This window comes from Engystomops pustulosus, chromosome 4, assembly GCF_040894005.1.
Source record: "Engystomops pustulosus chromosome 4, aEngPut4.maternal, whole genome shotgun sequence".
NCBI lineage: Eukaryota > Metazoa > Chordata > Amphibia > Anura > Leptodactylidae > Engystomops > Engystomops pustulosus.
Genome location: NC_092414.1, coordinates 20,388,332 through 20,408,729, shown reverse-complemented (window position 1 = coordinate 20,408,729; position 20,398 = coordinate 20,388,332). Strand labels below are relative to the sequence as shown.

The following is a 20,398-nucleotide window of genomic DNA, read 5'->3' as shown; positions in this document are numbered from 1 at the left end:
TATCTATCTATCTATCTATCTATCTATCTATCTATCTCATATCTATCTATCTATCTATCTATCTATCTATCTATCTCCTATCTATCTATCTCATATCTATCTATCTCATATCTATCTATCTCATATCTATCTATCTATCTATCTATCTATCTATCTATCTATCTATCTATCTATCTACTATCTATCTCCTATCTATCTATCTATCTATCTATCTATCTATCTCATATCTATCTATCTATCTCATATCTATATATCTATCTACTTAAAGAAAATGTAAGCAGCACACAAACAATTCAGGTGTAGGTGGGTGCAGGCACAATGAGACCAGGCCTCAGGTCTCTCGCAGATAAAAGTAGGAGAAAGTAGGCAGCACTCCAAAAAGTCCAATTGATGGTGTTAAAGGTGAATTCTTTATTCCATGATGACAGGTATAATAAAGTGCAACGTTTCGGCTCAACTTGAAAAAGGCTCCAAGTTGAGCAGAAACGTTGCACTTTATTATACCTGTCATCATGGAATAAAGAATTCACCTTTAACACCATCAATTGGACTTTTTGGAGTGCTGCCTACTTTCTCCTACTTTTATCTATCTATCTATCTATCTATCTATCTATCTATCTATCTATCTATCTATCTTCTATCTATCTATCTATCTATCTATCTATCTATCCATCTATTTATCTATCTCATATTTATCTATCTATGTCTTATCTATCTATCTACGGATCTACGGAGTTACAGCAGCTAGGCCTTACCATTAGTAGCTCAGAGAATTGCAAATTACAAATATAGGTGGGGATTAATCAGGGCATGAACGCCAGAATTCGGTCTGACAAGCCCTGAAATTGGTGTGAATCGAGCATATTTCCCCCTTATGGCTTAACCACAGCAAGTACGCCACTCTCCTCCATAGGGAGCTGCTAGAGAATGACGATTACATGTCACATCATGACCGGTTTGTTCGGTGGGCAAGGCCCGGTGATAATGATAAGTCAATTGTCAGGTCTATCTTTCCAAGAAACACATTATAAAAAGCAGATCTGATCATAGAAATACATCACAGTGACTGTAGCTAGAGGACTAGAGGAATGACTGGGGCCCGGGCAGTCACCTAAGGCTACGGTGTGATGGTATATTCCATACCGGCATAGGTCATGACAGGGTCAAAGTGTTAAGTGTTTCGTGGTTGACATTCTTGATCCAATATCAAATATCTCGGGGACGGTGACACTATTTACATTCTGTAACTGGAACCGCCATGGAATTAGGAATTTATTCACATGTAGGCCGCGAGTTTTCCAGAGCCGTATGGTTAACCCTTTACAGCCACAATCAAAGGGGCACATTTATCATACACTGGCGCTTAGTACGGAGTATGACGGTGCCCCCCCCCCCATCCGGTGATATCATGAGGCGTAGAGCCGGGAATTGTGATTACTCCTCCCTCTCCACCAGTTGGTCTTGGAGGGGGAGGTGGTGGGCTGTGCCAGACGCAGGCTATGGTGCCGGCTCGGCCATGCACATGGCATCATGCTGGAGAGGTGGAGGACTGGGCACTGCGTACCCCTCCCCTCTCCATAGCCATGCACAATTGCCGGCTGTATGTTCGGGGAAAGATAGATCTTGCTCTATCCTTTCCTGGTGGACGGTATATTATAAAGCCCGAAAATGGGCTTTATATGATGTAGGTGGGAGAGCAGAAGCCAATCCTCAATGACCACGTTCCACTAGGGACTAGGTTCCCGGAACTGTGTAGACGTAATGTATACAGCCCGATAAGGAAACGGAGCGGTGCTTTGAGACTCACTCGAAGGTCCAACATCAGTTTTTAATTATTAAATAAAATAAAAGTGGCGACGCGTTTCAGCTCTGGACCGGAGCTTTCATCAAACAAAACTCCAGTCCGGAGCTGAAATGCGTCGCCACTTTTTAATAAAACATTCACATCTGATGTTGGACCTTCGAGTGAGTCTCGAAGCGCCACTCCATTTTCCTTATCGGGGTGTATACATTAGGTCTACATGGTTTGGAGATCCTGGTCCCTAATGGAACGTGGTCATTGAGGACTCCCACACCATTCAAAGCTTTTATATCCATTGAAATCAGGTGAGAGTCTTGAATCATGCATTGATTATAAAATCTGCATCTACCGTATCACACGAGGGTTGTGCTCTGCTCTGTCTGTCTTGCATCTGTACTATATTGCTTTTTGGGGTGCTCTGGATCACATCCTATCCCAGGTATCTCTGGCTCGTGGACAGTATGGTACGGTGCCAGACATGTGTGGACACCACACCACCGCTGGACGCCAAAGGCGGCTATGGGGACGTATTTGCGTACGGATGTAAATCCCCACAATGCCTGTGTGAAAGGGGCCTAAGTATGTTACTGCTTACTCCTCCGTGTCCTGATCTTCCGACAATTATCCCGATCTCAGCCACGGAATAAAAGTATCTGCTCCGGTTGCGACCCGCAAATAACTTAAGAGTCAATTATTGCTTTTTAATGGTTATTTTTCCTTCAAATGTCACTGCCCGACCTCTTCATCACATGAATCAAAGTGTCGGAGGCGGCCACCAGGACCAGCCATAGGTCAGGATTTCACGGCAATACATAATTTTCATACTCCGCAGAGTTAATTGGTTACTTGCTTATTAATTAGGGTCAACGGCCTCTTGGGAGATAATCACAGCTGATATACATTCATTTATACCAAGGCCAGCGCCGCGTAACTCTACAATTTGCATCATCTCCACCTTGGTTCTCCTTCCTTGATCTTTTATGGATATTTCCATTTTTCTTTTTTAACTAAAACTTAAGAGACTGAAGAGAAGAGAAAGTTCTTTTTTGATAAAGGCTGGAATATTTCAGAATTTAACAAGGTGCAAAGGTTTCCGATTAGTCAGAAGTCTTCTAAAGTCTCGAATCTGAAAGAAGAAACTTCTATAACACAAGTTCTCTTGTAAAATGAACCATAAAGTGTCCAATGATAGGTTTTCTACCAAACTTAGCCAAAGGTTCTCCACTAAACTAGGGCATATGTTCTCCACCAAATTTAATTATAGGACTCCAAAGAACTTGAGGATTTGTCTACCAAACTAAACCCTAGGGCCTCCAGGAACCAAGACCAACCTTAAGGACTCCACGGACCTCCATATGTTGTCCACCAAGCATAATAATATGTTCTTCAAAGAACACCTAAGCCATAGGTTATCCATTGCACTAGAGTAAATGTTCTCTACCAAACTAAACTGCGCCTCCTAGGGCGCGCGGGCTACTTTCAGTAAATTTAAAGGTCCAGCACGCCACTAATTGGCGCTGGCCATTTTCAACTAAACTATTTAAACCTGCCTCTTCCTGTGTCTCTTGCCAGATCATTGTGCCTCACAGCCTGAGAGAAAGCTATTCTGCTATTTGCCTGCGATTCCTGCGTTCCTGTGTCTCCTGCATTCCTGAGTTCTTCCGTGTTCCAGTGTTACCTGAGCTCCTCCATGTTCCCGTGTACCAGTGTTCCTCCGTGCTGCTGTCCTGTGTGCTGTGTTCCCGTACCCTTCTGCTTGGACCTCCTGTTGCTGACCCCGGATTGGACTCTGACGTTGCATCTCTGCCGCCTGCCCTGACCCTGTGCCTGGACTTCGACCACAAGATTGTCTGCCGTCTCTGTACTAAAACCTTGGCCGCCACTGCAGACAAGTCACGCCTCAGTAACGACCTGCTGGTACCACGCCGCAGCTTGTCTAACCCGCCTTGTGGCGGGCTCTGGTGAAAACCGGGTACCACTTAGACTCCGGTCCCAGGTAGTGGCTTGTGTCATTGTCTGCAGTGGTCCAGAGGATCCACACCTGCAAGCCTGACAAGATGTTTTCTACCAGCCTCAACCAAAGGGTCTCCAATAAATATGACCATAGGTTTCCTATCAAACTAAGCCATAAAGTCAACACTGAAATCAATAGGTCCAAACTGTACCATAGTGTCTCCACTGAGCTAAACCATACATCCCATCAAACCAAGCCATAGGGTTTCCACTAAACTAGACCACATTTTTACTAATAAACTAAGCTACAGGGTCTCAACCTATAAAAGAGCAGAAGTTCTCGACCTAAAAAATTGTGGGACCTCTACTAAAGTAGATCACAGACTTTCTACTAAGTTACCATAGAGCAGTGATAGTGAACCTTTTAGAGACCGAGTGCCCAAGCTACAACTAAAATCCACGTATTTACCATGAAGTGCCAACATAAAATTTTAAGCAGTAACTTATTACTACTTGTTCTTCCACATATTTCAATCGTATCAGCCCCTAAGGCCACCAATACGGTTGAAAGAAGGAGGGAAAATTCAGACTCTCATTGTAGCTTTTCTCCAGAGGAAGAATGAAGGGTCCAGCAGGATGACCTCCAAAGATAATGTAGCCCCTTCCACACCTTCTTACTTTTCTCGCAGGTCCAAACAGCCAATTGAGTGTTTCTTTAAAATAGCACTGAGAGCAGCATCTCTTAAGTTTCCTGGGACTACAGGAAGATTTGGTGGATTTGTTCCTGTCTGGTGAACTCTGTCCTGGGGTGAGAACCTGAGTGCCCACAGAAATGGCTCTGAGTGCCACCTCTGGCACCCGTGCCATAGGTTCGCCACCACTGCCATAGAGTGTCATTGCTGTACTAGCCCATAGGTTTTCATCCACTCTACGGTCATTGATTATACTGTAGGTTCTGGTTGCAAGCAATGATGGATCACAGACGTATGCTTGTTTGGTTACGTATGCTTGTTTGGTTAGCAGTTGTTACTGATGAACTTCTATTTTCATGAAAGTTCAGTTCTGAATGTGCAGTAGGGGAAGTAGAGTAAGCCAACGTCACACCTCTGGCATTGGTGTAGCTCTCTTGTGCCTCAAAGTGGTTGACCAGTCCTTAATAGTGTCAAGTTTAGTATGTCAACCGATACTTTCCAAAGGTGCTCCAAACCTAAAACAGGGGACACCAGATGGATGGAATGTCATACTAGAAGCATTGATTTCAATTTTCGGGAAAAATCCATCCCATAAATGTTTATTACCAAGACTATAATGAGGTTAGCCGGTTTGGAGAGTCTACGCTTATCTCCCGCCACCACAATTATGATGGAGCAGCTGTCAAATGTACTAACGGTAATTGATATTAGAGCAGACTTAACCATGTGATCGCAAGCTCTACATCCAAACCGCGTCCATGCCGCCATCTGCAGAATTTGGCGTCATTAAGCGGAGACCACAGACTCTTACCGTTCTGTTGTAAAAAATTCAATATTGAAAATACTCAGTACTGTCACATTTCTTTTTACTGTACTCAAGGGCGAGTTTATGAAAAGCCATGAAAACAAATGTGTTTTGCAAACCCATAAAACCATAATGGAGACAGCGTCTAGTAAATTAAATGCTTCGGAAAAGAAAAACATGCGCGGTTATGGCCGCCACAAGCGTTGAGAAGGGTTTGTGGGCTCGTAAATCAAAAATTTCACTCATTAAAGCCAATGTACCAATTGATGCTATTAGCGTGAAGACACATGTCATCTACTGGGTTTACGAAGAGCGGCTCGTCCCAATCTTGCGTGAAAGTCATTAGAGTTACCGACCATGAATATTTATCAAATATTTCTAAAATAAGACAGAGAAGGTGCAGGGCAAACTCAGGAGTTCACTAGAAGACCTAAATCTATTTGGACTTAAATCCTTTATCTACATAATTGTCCTACTTCCTGTTTTGGTGGCCTCCATGTCCATACATGGAACAGTGATGGTCACCAGTAGGATTGTCAATAAAAGTGATGAGCCAAGAAATGCCAAAAAGAAGGTTGGGGGAGCCCCAAACATTGGTGGGACCAGGTCCTACTTCCTGTTTTGGTGGCCTCCATGTCCATACATGGAACAGTGATGGTCACCTTTAGGATTATCAAAAAGTGATGAGCCAAGAATTGCCAAAAAGAAGGTTGGGGGAACCCCAAACATTGGTGGGACCTTGGTGGGACCAGGTGCAGCTCGGGGAACCAATGAGGAGTGACATCTTTCCTATCTCCTCCCTAGTGTATAGTCTTCTCCTCCTTCTGTTCTAGCGGGAGACAGATGAATGAATATCTAGAAGAGGAGATGAAGGAGATCAGACCTGAGTGGGACTGTGTGTTATGCCAAGTCTAGCATTAGGGGGCTTCTAAGTTTAATTTGGTCCCACAAAATGTCAAGCATGCCCTTGAGTTTATCATACAGAATAGCATGTCTATTCAAGGTAGATCTTGAAGATATATAAGATCTGGATATGGTTGTCCTCAGTAACATCTAGGCATCAAATGTTTGTTCGGCACCTACAACTTATTATAAATAGAAGGTAGAATAGTAGGTACAAGGGTGAACCTAAACTATCTTCTTCCTAAGGAAACTATAGAACAGCACCTGCCTTTTGGATGGGGCAATCCAACAGTAATATATCAGGTTATATTTTTAGTAAGTGAGCTCTCCACATAGTGTCTTACAAGTGAAGATATACTATTTTTAAGTGTCAGGTTCTGCTTTCTAGCAGTTTACTAGACCCTGATTCTGCCCCCCATCTTTTTGCAGTTGGTGCCGCCTGAGGCCAGATACTCAACTCGCCTCATAGATGGTGCTCCCCTGGGTAGGCAGGTTGCTCAGTTACAGATTTTTGTATTGGAGCCGAGGGACTTTACATTACACCTCTGTTTCTCATTCTGTGTGGAACCAGGGCATAAGATTAACATCAACCTCTACATCTATGGTGAATGAAGAAGCAAGAAAACAAGACATAGACATAACGGATTGAAAAAGTGATATTTATGGTCTGAAAAAGATCAGCTTTTACCATTAACAGCTCCACCCTTATACAAAGACTATTTCAGGTACTACAGTTCAGATCTACATTCCTACAAATAGGTGTATACTGTAATGCCTGACAACTCCTGTGTGAAGAATACAATTCCTCGAGAAAAATCTGACCTTTACTTTTCTGTAGCCTTAAAGGGGATATCTGGTGGTGGTGGAGAGGCATTAAGATGTGTGATTGATGCCCTCTGAAATTTCAGTCCTGATGCTTACATGGAGCCCCCAGTCCCAACTTCTTGGCTCCGCCTCACAGGAAATGCCTGCTCAGCCAATTACAGGCTAAGCGGTTGCCTGAGCAATATGTTCCAGGAAGGTGAGATAAGTTCTGCTTTAAGTTTAGTCTTTGATCTTCTTTGATTCTTTAAAGGGGTTTTCTTATGAAGCAAGTTAGTGATCCGTTCTAGTGATCACAGTGAGATGCTACCGATCTGTGGATATGGACTAACGTGCGTCTCACTGATCACTAGAACGGAGGTCCGATGAGGTCCGATGTACCCTCGTCGCACCCCCTGTAGCATCACTGAGATGGCCGAAGCAGTAGGGCACTCAGCAATCTCCATCAGCTCCATAGAGATCAACGGGAACGCCCGGGCCATGCGCGACTGGCTGCTCCGGCCATCTTGTCGGTGCTACTCCTTTAAAGGAAACCTACCACTAAGGATCTACCTATTAAGGTAGATCCGGTGGTAGGTGCATCTAACGTATGTAAAGATAGCCCTTTTTAGGGCTAATCCTTTACTCCCCTCTATCTTTTCTAATCTTTAATCAGGGTAATAAACTGGGGCGTGGAGTAACTGGAGCTGAGGCTACACGACGCGGCTACTCCACCCCCCAGTAGCCTCTTTGATCCTCCTACCCAGACATCTTCAGTGCGCAGCTACAAGGAGATGCGCACACCTGTCCGCAAAGTCAGAGTTCTGCGGATGTGCAGTAGCTCCGGCATTGGAGCTGAGATTGCGCAGCCACTGACCTGTGTTCTGCACATGCACAGAACTCCGGCTTCGCGGATGAGTGTGCGCATCTCCTTGTAGCTGCGCACTGAAGATATCTGGGTAGGAGGATCAAAGAGGCTACTGGGGCGTGGAGTAGTCACGCCGTGTAGCCTCAGCTCCAGCTACTCCACGCCCCAGGAGCCTCTTTAGAAAATCTGCATATTACCCTGATTAATGATTAGAAAAGATAGAGGGGAGTAAAGGATTAGCCCTAAAAAGGGCCTATCCTTACATATGTTAGATGCACCTACCATCAGATCTACCTTAATAGGTAGATCCTTAGTGGTAGGTTTCCTTTAAAGGAGAACTCCACTCCACAGATTCCTCAGTTTTAGAATCAGTCCCAGGATCACATTCCCGAATATCTGAGGCTCCATCTAGCAACAAACGCTTAAAAATTCACCCGTGCCTGGAACATATGTTGCTTTCTTGAGTTGATGTATCTGGAAAGCAAATATTTGCATAAATATTTAATCTGTGTATATCCGCACGTGCGCTAATAAGCTGCGTTAGCGAATTTATAAATGTGTCCTCCGCTGCGTCGTAAATACACAGACGACAAATGTACAATTACTACAACAAATAAGAATCTGAGATGAGCCGAAGAGTGATACCGCGCCGATCCACAAACATCCCGGACCTGATACACTAATGTTTCATCCTATACACCTGAGACGTAGCTAGGCTTCCCTAGTTGTCTAACAAGGCAGCTTAGATACAGCAGCTCAGCTCTATGTAAGGTGGATGCCTATATAATGGCAGCTTAGATACAGCAGCTCAGCTCTATGTAAGGTGGATGCCTATATAATGGCAGCTTAGATACAGCAGCTCAGCTCTTTGTAAGGTGGATGCCTATATAATGGCAGCTTAGATACAGCAGCTCAGCTCTATGTAAGGTGGATGTCTATATAATGGCAGCTTAGATACAGCAGCTCAGCTCTATGTAAGGTGGATGTCTATATAATGGCAGCTTAGATACAGCAGCTCAGCTCTATGTAAGGTGGATGCCTATATAATGGCAGCTTAGATACAGCAGCTCAGCTCTATGTAAGGTGGGTGCCTATATAATGGCAGCTTAGATACAGCAGCTCAGCTCTATGTAAGGTGAATGTGTATATAATGGCATCTTAGATACAGCAGCTCAGCTCTATGTAAGGTGGATGCCTATATAATGGCAGCTTAGATACAGCAGCTCAGCTCTATGTAAGGTGGATGACTATATAATGGCAGCTTAGATACAGCAGCTCAGCTCTATGTAAGGTGGATGCCTATATAATGGCAGCTTAGATACAGCAGCTCAGCTCTATGTAAGGTGGATGCCAATATAATGGCCGCTTAGATACAGCAGCTCAGCTCTATGTAAGGTGGATGACTATATAATGGCTGCTTAGATACAGCAGTCAGCTCTATGTAAGGTGGATGCATATATAATGGGAGCTTAGATACAGCCGCTCAGCTCTATGTAAGGTGGATGTCTATGTAATGGCAGCTTAGATACAGCAGCTCAGCTCTATGTAATGTGAATGCTTATACAATGGCAGCTTGGATACAGCAGCTCAACTATATGTGAGGTGGATGTATATATAATGGAAGCTTAGATACAGCAGATCAACTGTAGGGTTGAAGGATTTACACTTGTGAGATGTCAAATGAGATCACATTTTTGTAGATCAGGTAGTGGCCTGGGTGCCCACAGAAAGGGTTGTGAGTGCCACCTCCGGCACCCGTGCCATAGGTTCGCCACCACTGGGCTATGGGCATCAACTTGCCAAACTGGGAATATGTCAGGGATTCAAACGCCGGACCGGAACCTGCCCATTGGGGAATCTAAGGGGAAGATTATACAGTGCCGGTGCCGCTGAGGGGCTTATTACACTTTGTTAGTGCTCTAGGGAGTGAGGTTAGGGGTGGGGCATAGGGTGTAGCATAGAAAACAGAATTTTCCGCAACTTTATTTTACCTCTTTCGCCATCCTGCAAATGGGGAGGTGTGAATAAGGAGATAGTTGCCCTTATCCTATTGTTTCCTAACTTAGTGATGTCCAAAAAGTCCTGAAGAAATTTCAGCGATCAATATTTTGGTGGAAAAAAGTAACCTCAGTGGACCATGCGTTGACATCGTGGGACAGAACTAGTTAAGAAAAAGTCACACAGCAAAAGAAAATGTCAGAAGTGATTGCATTCCTAAGTCATTACCCCCCCAGCGCACCCAACATGAGTGAATCTCTCCCGAAAATTGAAACAATCCCAGAAGTATTTAGCGTGACCATCTCCAGTGTAATCAAGCATGGTCCAGCGATGAGGCAAGCACCAGGAGAAGCAGCTGTGATTGCCGCGGATATCGTGTGTGACTGCGACTCTAAGCTCAGCCATGGTAGGAAATCTAAGAGATCAGCAGAGCAGAAACCAAGGGACTTCCAAAAAAAAGATCAATCAGCAGCTCAAGGATTGTTCTCGGGAAGTCACGTTTCTCTGTGAAATGGTATTTATTCCTCAAGCACGAAGATGGACCAGCACTTTGAGATGGCCGGAGACGTTATGGAAATCCCCTTGGGATAGGGGTGGCAAAAACCAACTTAGTTCCTGTGTTGTGCCAATATTTCATGTCTTTGGCAGGTGCACCCTACTGGAAGTACCGGGGACGTCACTTAGGCCAAAGTATGGCCACCTCAGACTACAGGTCATATCTCTTGATGTCTCATGGTTCGAGAAGACCACAGATTGACCAAAGCAGGTGCTATGACCCTCCACCATTTCTCGGTTCTTAAATATCAACGCAACATAAGAACCGGGACAGAACAGCATAGCCACAATTTTTTGTCCTGGACCACAGTTTCATAGATTTTCATGTTTTTGTAATACAAAAGTACCGGGTCCCGAGTAAAGTTGAGAGGAACCATAGTTTTAGAGGACACCCTGGACAACCATGGCCATCGCTCTTAGCCAGAGGTTTCAATTTGCCGGATTAGCTGTTCAACCACCAATACGGTAATATGTCCAGGGTAGCACGGCCGAACCCAAACTAAAACTACAGTTCCGCTCACCTCCAGTCTCAAGATTGATTTTGCCCAATTTTGTCCGATCCTTTAAATATACCATTTTTTGGAAAATTGTTTCTCAGATCCTTCTTGTGCACTTTGGACAATCCATTAAATTGAAGTAGACCAAGACAAAAAGTATATTAGGACCTTCATACTGTGATGAAACGTTGCAGCAAGTAATACGTTTCCCTACAGCACCTCCACAGGGGAAGTTAAGTATTACACAATGATACCCATTCAATTCTATTCATTGGTCCTCCAAGATTGGTCCTCCAAAGTAGACTACTCATCGTAGCCTCTCTTTATTGTGGTGTTGAGGTTCTCCAATAGAAGTCTACAAACTAGTGAAATGTAGGATAGGTGGAGGTCCAACCTCCAGGCACATATACATATTAATAACTGGGGCCTCCGATAGCAGAAATTAGGGAGAGAAGAATTGGGCGATTCCATGTGAACATATTTGACAATTTTCTTCTCGAAGAGATGAGCCACCCAGTGGTGTCTAGAGTCACTTCTCACCATGGAGAGGACACATTCACACTTCGATGAGCCAGAAATGTATGAGTATACGGGGTCTCGGAGATCGCTGACAGCCATATACATGATCCACAGCTAGACATCTGCTTTAAGTATGTCCACATATTTTCCGGAAAATACCTCCTATTAACGCTAGACCCGTACCCGGCAGGGGGTACAAAGTTCCAACGCAGCTGTCTAAATAATTGTGTTACTTCCATTACGAATGTTCGGCCTTTCACATCCAATCCTCCAAAAATGCTTCACATTAAAAAGATATACGGTATTTACTGAGCACAACTCCTTCCCCGACTCTGTAAAACGAGATTTTATATTATACCACTGGTGATGTCCCGGATTTATTATAGGAGCGAGTAAGCACCCCCCCTCCCTTCCCTCCCCCCCCCGCCATCGGGTTGTGATGAGTACGGAGCCTCTGAATGGAAACGTCTGGTTGTGTGGAGAGTGTATGGCACATCGGGGGATATAGAGTTGCCCTGATCCGGTAGGAATCTGTTACATTATATCGGTATTTATACGGGTTCATATGACTTATGCCAAGGAGGAAAATACTACCGCGAGTCTGCTGTTTCTTATATACATCGCCTACAAAAGTTGTGTGTGGATATTACAAGCCAGCGTATCCTTCGTTATATGGCTTTTATGTCCCGAATAGCGATATCCAGTGACTTTTTATTGTTTTCCCCCAAAGTTCTCTTAAATAATGTATTTACATTTTGTTTATTGATACCATAGAATACGATACATCATCTGGGGGATGAAATCTGAGGCAGCGAAGCATAAGGTGTACTCAAGTTTAGATTGGGATTGAAAACAAAAAATCCCAATTGTCATGGGTGCCCCCGTGCCCAGTAGTTCCGACTCACCTATCCCCGCTCCTGTGTCCGGTCTGGTGGTTGTGCACGTGCATCCCCATCTCCTAGGGCGCGCCGGCTTTAGAAAATTTAAAGGGTGCTGATTGGCACTGGCTGTACCCAGAATGCTCTTCCTGCATCTTCCTCTTCTTCCTGCACACCTGACGGATCTTTGTGCCTCACAGCCTTGCTTGTTCACAGCTCACAGCCAAAGCTTGTTCCCATGACCTTTGCGATTAGTGTGATTTCCCGTTGTGACCCCGGACCTGTTCCCTTTTACGCTCCTTCGGTCCCAGCCCTGACCTTCTGCTCTGTTTCTGTCCCTGAACCTGTGCTGCCTGTCTTGACCTCCTGCCTGTCTCCGACCATGAACCTGCCTTCCGTTTCTGTACCTCGCCTTGGCTGACCTGGTGATACCACGGCGCAGCAAGTCCAACCCACTTTGTGGCGGGCCCAGGTGTCGTCATCGTCTGCGGTGGTCCAGTTGGTCCACTACCCCTTTAGCCTGACAGCAATTCATCTTAGAATTAGTGATGGGTCGTTCGCGAAAGAGCCAGCCAATGACAGGAGCCTGCTCCCTTCCGGGAGTTGATGGCTCGCTTAACCCCACCCCAGATCAGCTCACCACGCCCCTTTAACCCGATAAAATTGGGTTAAAAGTGGAATGGAGTGCGGTGAGTAACTGGCCTGAGGTTCCCTATGATATATTTAATTGGGAGTTGTTCAGGAGCCAGAAGAGCCGGGTCCTGAGTGAGCGAAGCCTAACGATCCAGCTCCCTAAGAAGAGCCGGCCACTACACAGAGAATGGAGCTTGACTTTGTCCTTCCCTTTGTTAATGCCGGAATCAGTTACTCAGTGGCGGCTCGGACTTCTCCCTGATCAGATTTAGATGTCCATCTTATGGATAGGTCATCAATATCCTTAGCTGGAAAGCCCCTTTAAGAAGTGAAAATGGCCCATAGATAACTTTAAGCTGTATTTTGTCATATAAACAGACATTTTAGTTGGGGTTTTGCATTGGGGCTCAGTATGCCTCTCAGTAACCCAGTAAGTCACTGGTTCTTTCTCACTCGGGACCCCGATGATATACTTCCCAAATGTTCCGGATCAAGCAGCACAGTTCCAGACTATTGGATCTGTCTTGCCAGTGAATGGTACCATATTTTGCGGACTATAAGACACATTTTTTTAGCAAAAAACATCTTACTAAATAGTGGCTTTGACTAATAGTCCGAAGGTCAGGAGGTTTCGGCACTGCCAAACACTCCTGACCGCTGTCCTGGAGATTGAGTGAAGTACTGATTGAAGCACTTCACCAGATCTCTAAGAGAGCAGAGCCTCCACACTGCTCTCCTCTCCTTGCAGGACCTTAAGTGATGTTAGAAGCATGTGACTGATCAATCACTGCAGGGTGTCTCAAGACGAAGTTTGAGTGTCTGTGTGTGTATAGCAGTGTCGGGTGTGTTGTTGTGTGTGTATAGCAGTGCTGGGTGTGTTGTTGTGTGTGTATAGCAGTGCTGGATTTGTTGCTGTGTATATAACAGTGCTGGGTGTGTTGTTGTGTGTGTATAGCAGATCTGGGTGTGTTGATGTGTGTATAGCGGTGCTGGGTGTGTGCTGTGTGTGTATAGCAGTGCTGGGTATGTTGATGTATGTGCATAGCAGTGCTGGTTGTGTTGCTGTGTGTGTAAAGCAGTGCTGGGTGTGTTGCTGTGTGTATAGCAGTGCTGGGTGTGTTGCTGTGTGTGTACAGCAGTGCTGGGTGTGTTGCTGGGTGTGTATAGCAGCGCTGGGTGTGTTGTTGTGTGTATATAGCAGTGCTGGGTGTGTTACTATCTGTGTATATCAGTGCTGGGTGTGTTGCTGTGTGTATATATAGCAGTGCTGGGTTTGTCCATGCATCTGTATAACAGTGCTGGGTGTGTTGCTGTGTGTATAGCAATGCTGGGTGTGTTGCTGTGTGTATAGCAATGCTGAGTTGTGTTGCTGTGTGTATAGCAATGCTGGGTGTGTTGCTGTGTGTATAGCAATGCTGAGTTGTGTTGCTGTGTGTATAGCAATGCTAAGCATGTGAGTGTGAGTGAATCTATGTTGGACACCTGAATGGGCAAATGCATGTAGCAGAGCTGTGTGAATGAACGTCTGTATCACGTGCTCCGGACAATCCTAGTATACAGATAATTTATTATGGCGTATTCCTCGTGATCTCCCGATTAGTAGAAGGTGCGTGGTCTGAGCGGCAGCCGAGGCTGAGCTGGCAACCTTCCTGAAGCTTCACTGCAAATTCTGCATGCAGATGAAATGAATTGTGATTTGCTTCATTAACTCCGCGCTGATGTATTGCACCAGTCTAGCAGTTTTTTGTAGACGCACACTATAAAAATTAAAACAAAAATTCACGCCACATTTTTTTTTTTCAGGTTACGTACAATCCTTTAGGAATCGATTTTTGTGATTTTTTTTTTCTTTTGTTCCAAACTTAATGCGGGAAATTGGATGGAGTTTTATTTATTACAACTTAACATAGGACGGCGCTCACATAAGAGACGCTGGAGGGGTGTCACAGACAAGTCACATATGTTCTCGGCGCCATCTAGTGGTGCTGGGGGATAGTGCACAATAGAAGAACTAAGAAGAGGTAGCACTAGGTAGATGTAGTAGGACATTCTTAATCTTAATGGAACCTTGTGCAGGGCCTGAAGGAAGGAGCGTGACTCTAAGTCCTAGCAAAGTTCTAGGAATGCAATGATAATGAGTCGTGCTCCTCCCTTCAGGCCCCGCACCATGTATTATTCAATGAATAAACTATGACTGGAGCGTTCCTTTAAAGTTACGCATCTTGAACTAGAATACACCATAAGCCAAGGGTGTGTTGCATAGTAAAGAGTCAAAAGACATGACTATTGATTACAATCGATGTGACAGTGGCGCCGCCTGATGGCATCACATAGTGTGTGCAGGCAGATTGTACAGACATGTCCCTGCCTGTGCTACTGCACAGGAGGCTGCAGAGAGAAGAGGAAGCTGCATCATGGGAGGTAAGTACTGAGGTTTTTTTTTGTTATACAACAAGGGACCCTGTGTATGCTACTGGACTATTTACTATTGAGTGGAAGCTGATGGACTTCTTATTTATGACATGTTATTAATGAGGGAAGACTGCTGCTGGACATGTTATTAATGAGGGAAGACTGCTGCTGGATATGTTATTCATGAGAAGGGGCTGCTGCTGGACATCTTATTAATAATAAGAGGAGGCAACTGTTGGACATCTTATTATTAATGAGGGGAGGCCGTGCTGGACATGTTATTAATGAGAAGAGGCTGCTGCTGGACATCTTATTATTAATGAGAGGAGGCTGCTGCTGGACATCCTATTAATAAGAGGAGGCTGCTGCTGGACATCTTATTACTGATGAAAGGCTGCTGCTGGACATCTTATTACTGATGAAAGGCTGCTGCTGGACATCTTATTAGTGATGGAAGGCTGTTGCTGGACATCTTATTAATGAGTGGAGGCTGCTGCTACACATTTTCTTGAGGGGAGGCTGCTACACATTTTCATTAGAGGAGGCTGCTGCTACACATTTTCATTAGAGGAGGTTGCTGATGGAAATTTTATTGAGGGGAGGCTTCTGCTGGACATTTTACTGAGGGGAGGCTGCTGGACATTTTATTACTTAGGGGAGGCTGTTGATGGACATTTTACTGAGGGGAGGTTGCTAAACATTTTATTAATAAGTATCGGTTGCTGCTGGACATTTTATTGTGGGGAGACTCCTACTGGACATTTTATTGAGGGGAGGTTCCTAGATATTTTATTAATGAGGGAATGCGGCTGCTAGATATTTTATATTTAAGGGGAAGCTTCTGCTGAAAATGTTATTAGTGAAGGAAGGTTGCTGCTGGACATTTTATTAAAGGGGTGGGGCTGCTGCTGGGGAAGGCTGTTGACGGACATTTTTGGGGGGGAAGTTCACACCCACAGGAGCCAGCTGATTGTTGGGGGGGTGGTCAGACCCATGGGGCCCTGCTGACTGTTGGGGGGTGGTCAGACCCCCAGTGAAGGATCCCTTACTTTGCATGGAGTATTAAACTCCCAGGACCTTCATGATTATAATATGAAGGATAATAACTAACATAGCTCCACCTGTGTGGATATGCTGGGTACATTAAGTTTATTACCTTAAAAACAACCCCTTACACTACCCCATAAGTGGCACCCCAAAGTTCTCAAATTTTAGAATCCAATCTAGAGTCTAAGCCACGTATTCTCCTGACAAGCCGTAATACCCGGAGCTGTGATCCGGAGAGGTCTGCAGATGGAGCTGTTGACTTGTCATTTTCACACTTTATGAACCTCGCAGACGATGTGTCACCAGACGACGCTTCCCTCTGTGACAGCCGCCTATTCTGCATGCGAGGTGCGTGACCCTACAAATGTAAGCGAAACTGCGAGACAGGAGGGTGACATTTTCTACAAGATACTCACTCCACGATGTCAGGGTATTAAAATAACGCCCGAGGGGGCGGCTGTCATGTCCGTAATACCAATGATCGCTGCTGAAAAAGGTTCTTTTATCTGAAATCCAAAATTTAGTCATGTATCAAATACCTGCAGCCACCACTAGGGGGAGCCGTGGAGCTCAGTGCATACTGATTGTGTATTAAAGCAGTTCTACCAAGTATGATCGACATCCCCTATCCACCATTAGATGGGGGGGTCTGACTACTGGTGGGGGTCCATTTCTCAGTAATTGATTAAGCGGTATAATAAGGGAGTGTCGTAAATTGCTGAGCACAGCGCTCCAGTATCTCCGGCACTGTGAGACTACCCCTCTCACATACACTGAATGGTACAGTGGGATGCTTACTCGCCTACCGTCAATTTGTGACAGACTCCTAGTAGTTGGGTCCCTACTGACCAGGTTAGTATAGTGGAAATCAATAAAACTTGGTACAACCCCTTTAAAAGCCTTCTTTATAATGTAGACCAATTACGTTTGGGAGAGTCTGACGCTCGGGGACCCCCGTCGAACTCCATTCTCTGTGTAGTGGTCAGGCCAGGTAACTGCAACACAGTTATGATTCAATTGAATGTGATTGAAGATGTAGTAACACAGATTGCCCACTATTTAGTGAATGGAGCTGTTGTTCTGGCTACGAGGCAGGGAGATTCGGTGGATCAATGGGGGTTCAGAGTCTTAAGGTTCTTGAAAAAATTTGTTATTAAAAAACAGATGATAAAAGACTATTTTAAACTGTATAATAACACAGTAAACTCTAAAGATCCCCCTAGTGGTGGCTTCAGTTGGCATAATTTTTATACCATCATTTTCTGGGATTTGCCCTGCTTCTTTTCACTGTCCTGTGTTTAGCTGTAAGACAACTGGCTGCACCAGAAACCTCCTCCCCACTTCTCTGACCGTCCCACAAATTCTTAAGCCCTTCCTACTTGGATAAGCTCCGCCCCATAAGCTTTCCCCCTCTTTCACAGTCAATGAACCCTCTGTTCTCTATAGGATTTCTAAGCTCTTCCTACTTGCATAAGCTCCGCCCTCTAAGTTTTCCCCCTAATTTAACAGTCCCTCTGTTCTTTGTAGGATTTCTACAAGTGCACAAAATCGTACAGACTAACAAACATCTGTGAAAGGATCATTTCTGTACAGTGTTATCACTAAATTCTCGGGATTTTCATGAATTCCTGGAAAAATTGTGCATTTTAGTTAGAAGCGGCTCCACCCTTGTATAAAGGCTTGTTCCGGTACTGCAGTTTATCATTATCCATTTGAATAGGGCTAAACTGCAATACCAGATACAACCTGTGGACCAGGGGGGCGCTATTTTTGGAAAATTTTACCCAGGTCCAATATAGCCACCATCTTTAGTCCTAGGCATGTTATTACTTCAGCCTATAACAAAAAATGGGTATAATGGTTGCGTATGGAGCGACACCCCACCCCCCAAAATCCTGCTTACCCTGATATATACACAATGCAGCCTCGAGACTCGTCTCTATCCGTTTTCTTATTCTTTCTGTAAAAGAGAGAAATGAAAAAAATCAACAATTTATCATAAAAGTCACAAAGTCAGCAAAAAAAATTCAGTCCTAGAGCACAAGACGTGACACGGAATATTGAGGGAACGCTGGGAGCATCATTTTTCATCATATGCTGCGCAGAGGGTGACGCCATCTTTAATGTAGTTATTACGGTAGTGCGCAGCACCTCCTACACCTGATGTACATGTGATGCAGGGATCCACAGGGATCGACCCAACTAGAGTTTCTCTACAACCTGGGGATGAAAGCAAAAACCGTTCATTTTGCCTGCAGTGACCTCTACAGGAGAGAATTGGAATTGCATAGAACCATAAACTGTTTACATTATTGTGCTGTGCCCATATATACAGCATAGGAGTAGTAGTACTGTGCTGTGTCCATATATACAGGATAGGAGTTGTAGTACTGTGCTGTGCACATATATACAGGATAGGAGTAGTAGTACTGTGCTGTGCCCATATATACAGGATAGGAGTAGTAGTACTGTACTGTATCTATATATACAGGATAGGAGAAGTAGTACTGTGCTGTGCTTATATATACAGGATAGGAGTAGTAGTACTGTGCTGTGCCCATATATACAGGATAGTAGTAGTAGTACTGTGCTGTGCCCGTATATACAGGATAGGAGTAGTATTACTGTGCTGTGCCCATATATACAGGATAGGAGTTGTAGTACTGTGCTGTGCACATATATACAGGATAGGAGTAGTAGTACTGTGTTGTGCCCATATATACAGGATAGGAGTAGTAGTACTGTACTGTATCTATATATACAGGATAGGAGTAGTAGTACTGTGCTGTGCCTATATATACAGGATAGGAGTAGTAGTACTGTGCTGTGCCCATATATACAGGATAGGAGTAGTAGTACTGTGCTGTGCACATATATACAGGATAGGAGTAGAAGTACTGTGCCGTGCCCATATACAGGATAGGAGTAGTAGTACTGTGCTGTGCCCATATATACAGGATAGAAGTAGTAGTACTGTGCTGTGCCCGTATATACAGGATAGGAGTAGTATTACTGTGCTGTACACATATATACAGGATAGGAGTAGTAGTACTGTGCTGTGCCCAAATATACAGAATAGGAGTAGTAGTACTGTGCTGTGCCCATATATACAGGATAGGAGTAGTAGTACTGTGCTGTGCTCATATATACAGGATAGGAGTAGTAGTACTGTACTGTGCCCATACATACAGGATAGGAGTAGTAGTACTGTGCTGTGCCCATATATACAGGATAGGAGTAGTAGTACTGTGCTGTGCTCATATATACAGGATAGGAGTAGTAGTACTGTGCTGTGACCATATATAAAGGATAGGGGTAGTAGTACTGTGCTGTGCCCATATATACAGGATAGGAGTAGTAGTACTGTGCTGTGTCCATATATACAGGATAGGATTAGTAGTACTGTGCTGTGCCCATACATACAAGATAGGAGTAGTAGTACTGTGCTGTGCCCATATATACAGGATAGGAGTAGTAGTACTGTGCTGTGCTCATATATACAGGATAGGAGTAGTAGTACTGTGCTGTGCCCATATATACAGGATAGGAGTAGTAGTACTGTGCTGTGACCATATATACAGGATAGGAGTAGTAGTACTGTGCTCTGCCCATATGTACAGGATAGGAGTAGTAGTACTGTGCTGTGCCCATATATACAGGATAGGAGTAGTAGTACAGTACTCTGCTTACATATAGAAGTAGTAGTCCTGGAAAGTGACCATCTATTCAGGAGTTAATTTTGGGACTGACAGAAACCATATCTGGTTATGGGACCATGTGTCGCCCCCTATCCATATTACTGTTGTCCTTGAGAGGATTCCTATTAACATTTCAGGACTGTTGTCTGTTCCATAATAAAAGAGCTGCAATGTCTCCCATCCAGAGAGTAAGGGATGATAATTTAATAATCCGCCATGTCATATTTATAGGCCCATCCCCTTGTTTTATCCCTATAATTACAATAGGAAATAGTTTAGGCTTCTAATTATGTGTCAGGAAGAAGGGAGAGATATGGGGCCCGGCCGTCTCCATGTCA

General features: G+C 44.4%; 1 protein-coding gene across 2 annotated transcripts in view; it reads right to left on the bottom strand.

The window, feature by feature from the left end:
* The window catches only part of TSPAN9 (tetraspanin 9), a 328,064-nt gene that overhangs the window by 260,790 nt on the left and 46,876 nt on the right, over positions 1 to 20,398 (bottom strand). For both annotated transcript variants that reach the window (XM_072145432.1, XM_072145433.1), the window contains exon 2: positions 18,266 to 18,322. The gene's annotated coding sequence lies outside the window, so the exon portion shown is untranslated. The remainder of the gene's footprint in view (positions 1 to 18,265; positions 18,323 to 20,398) is intronic.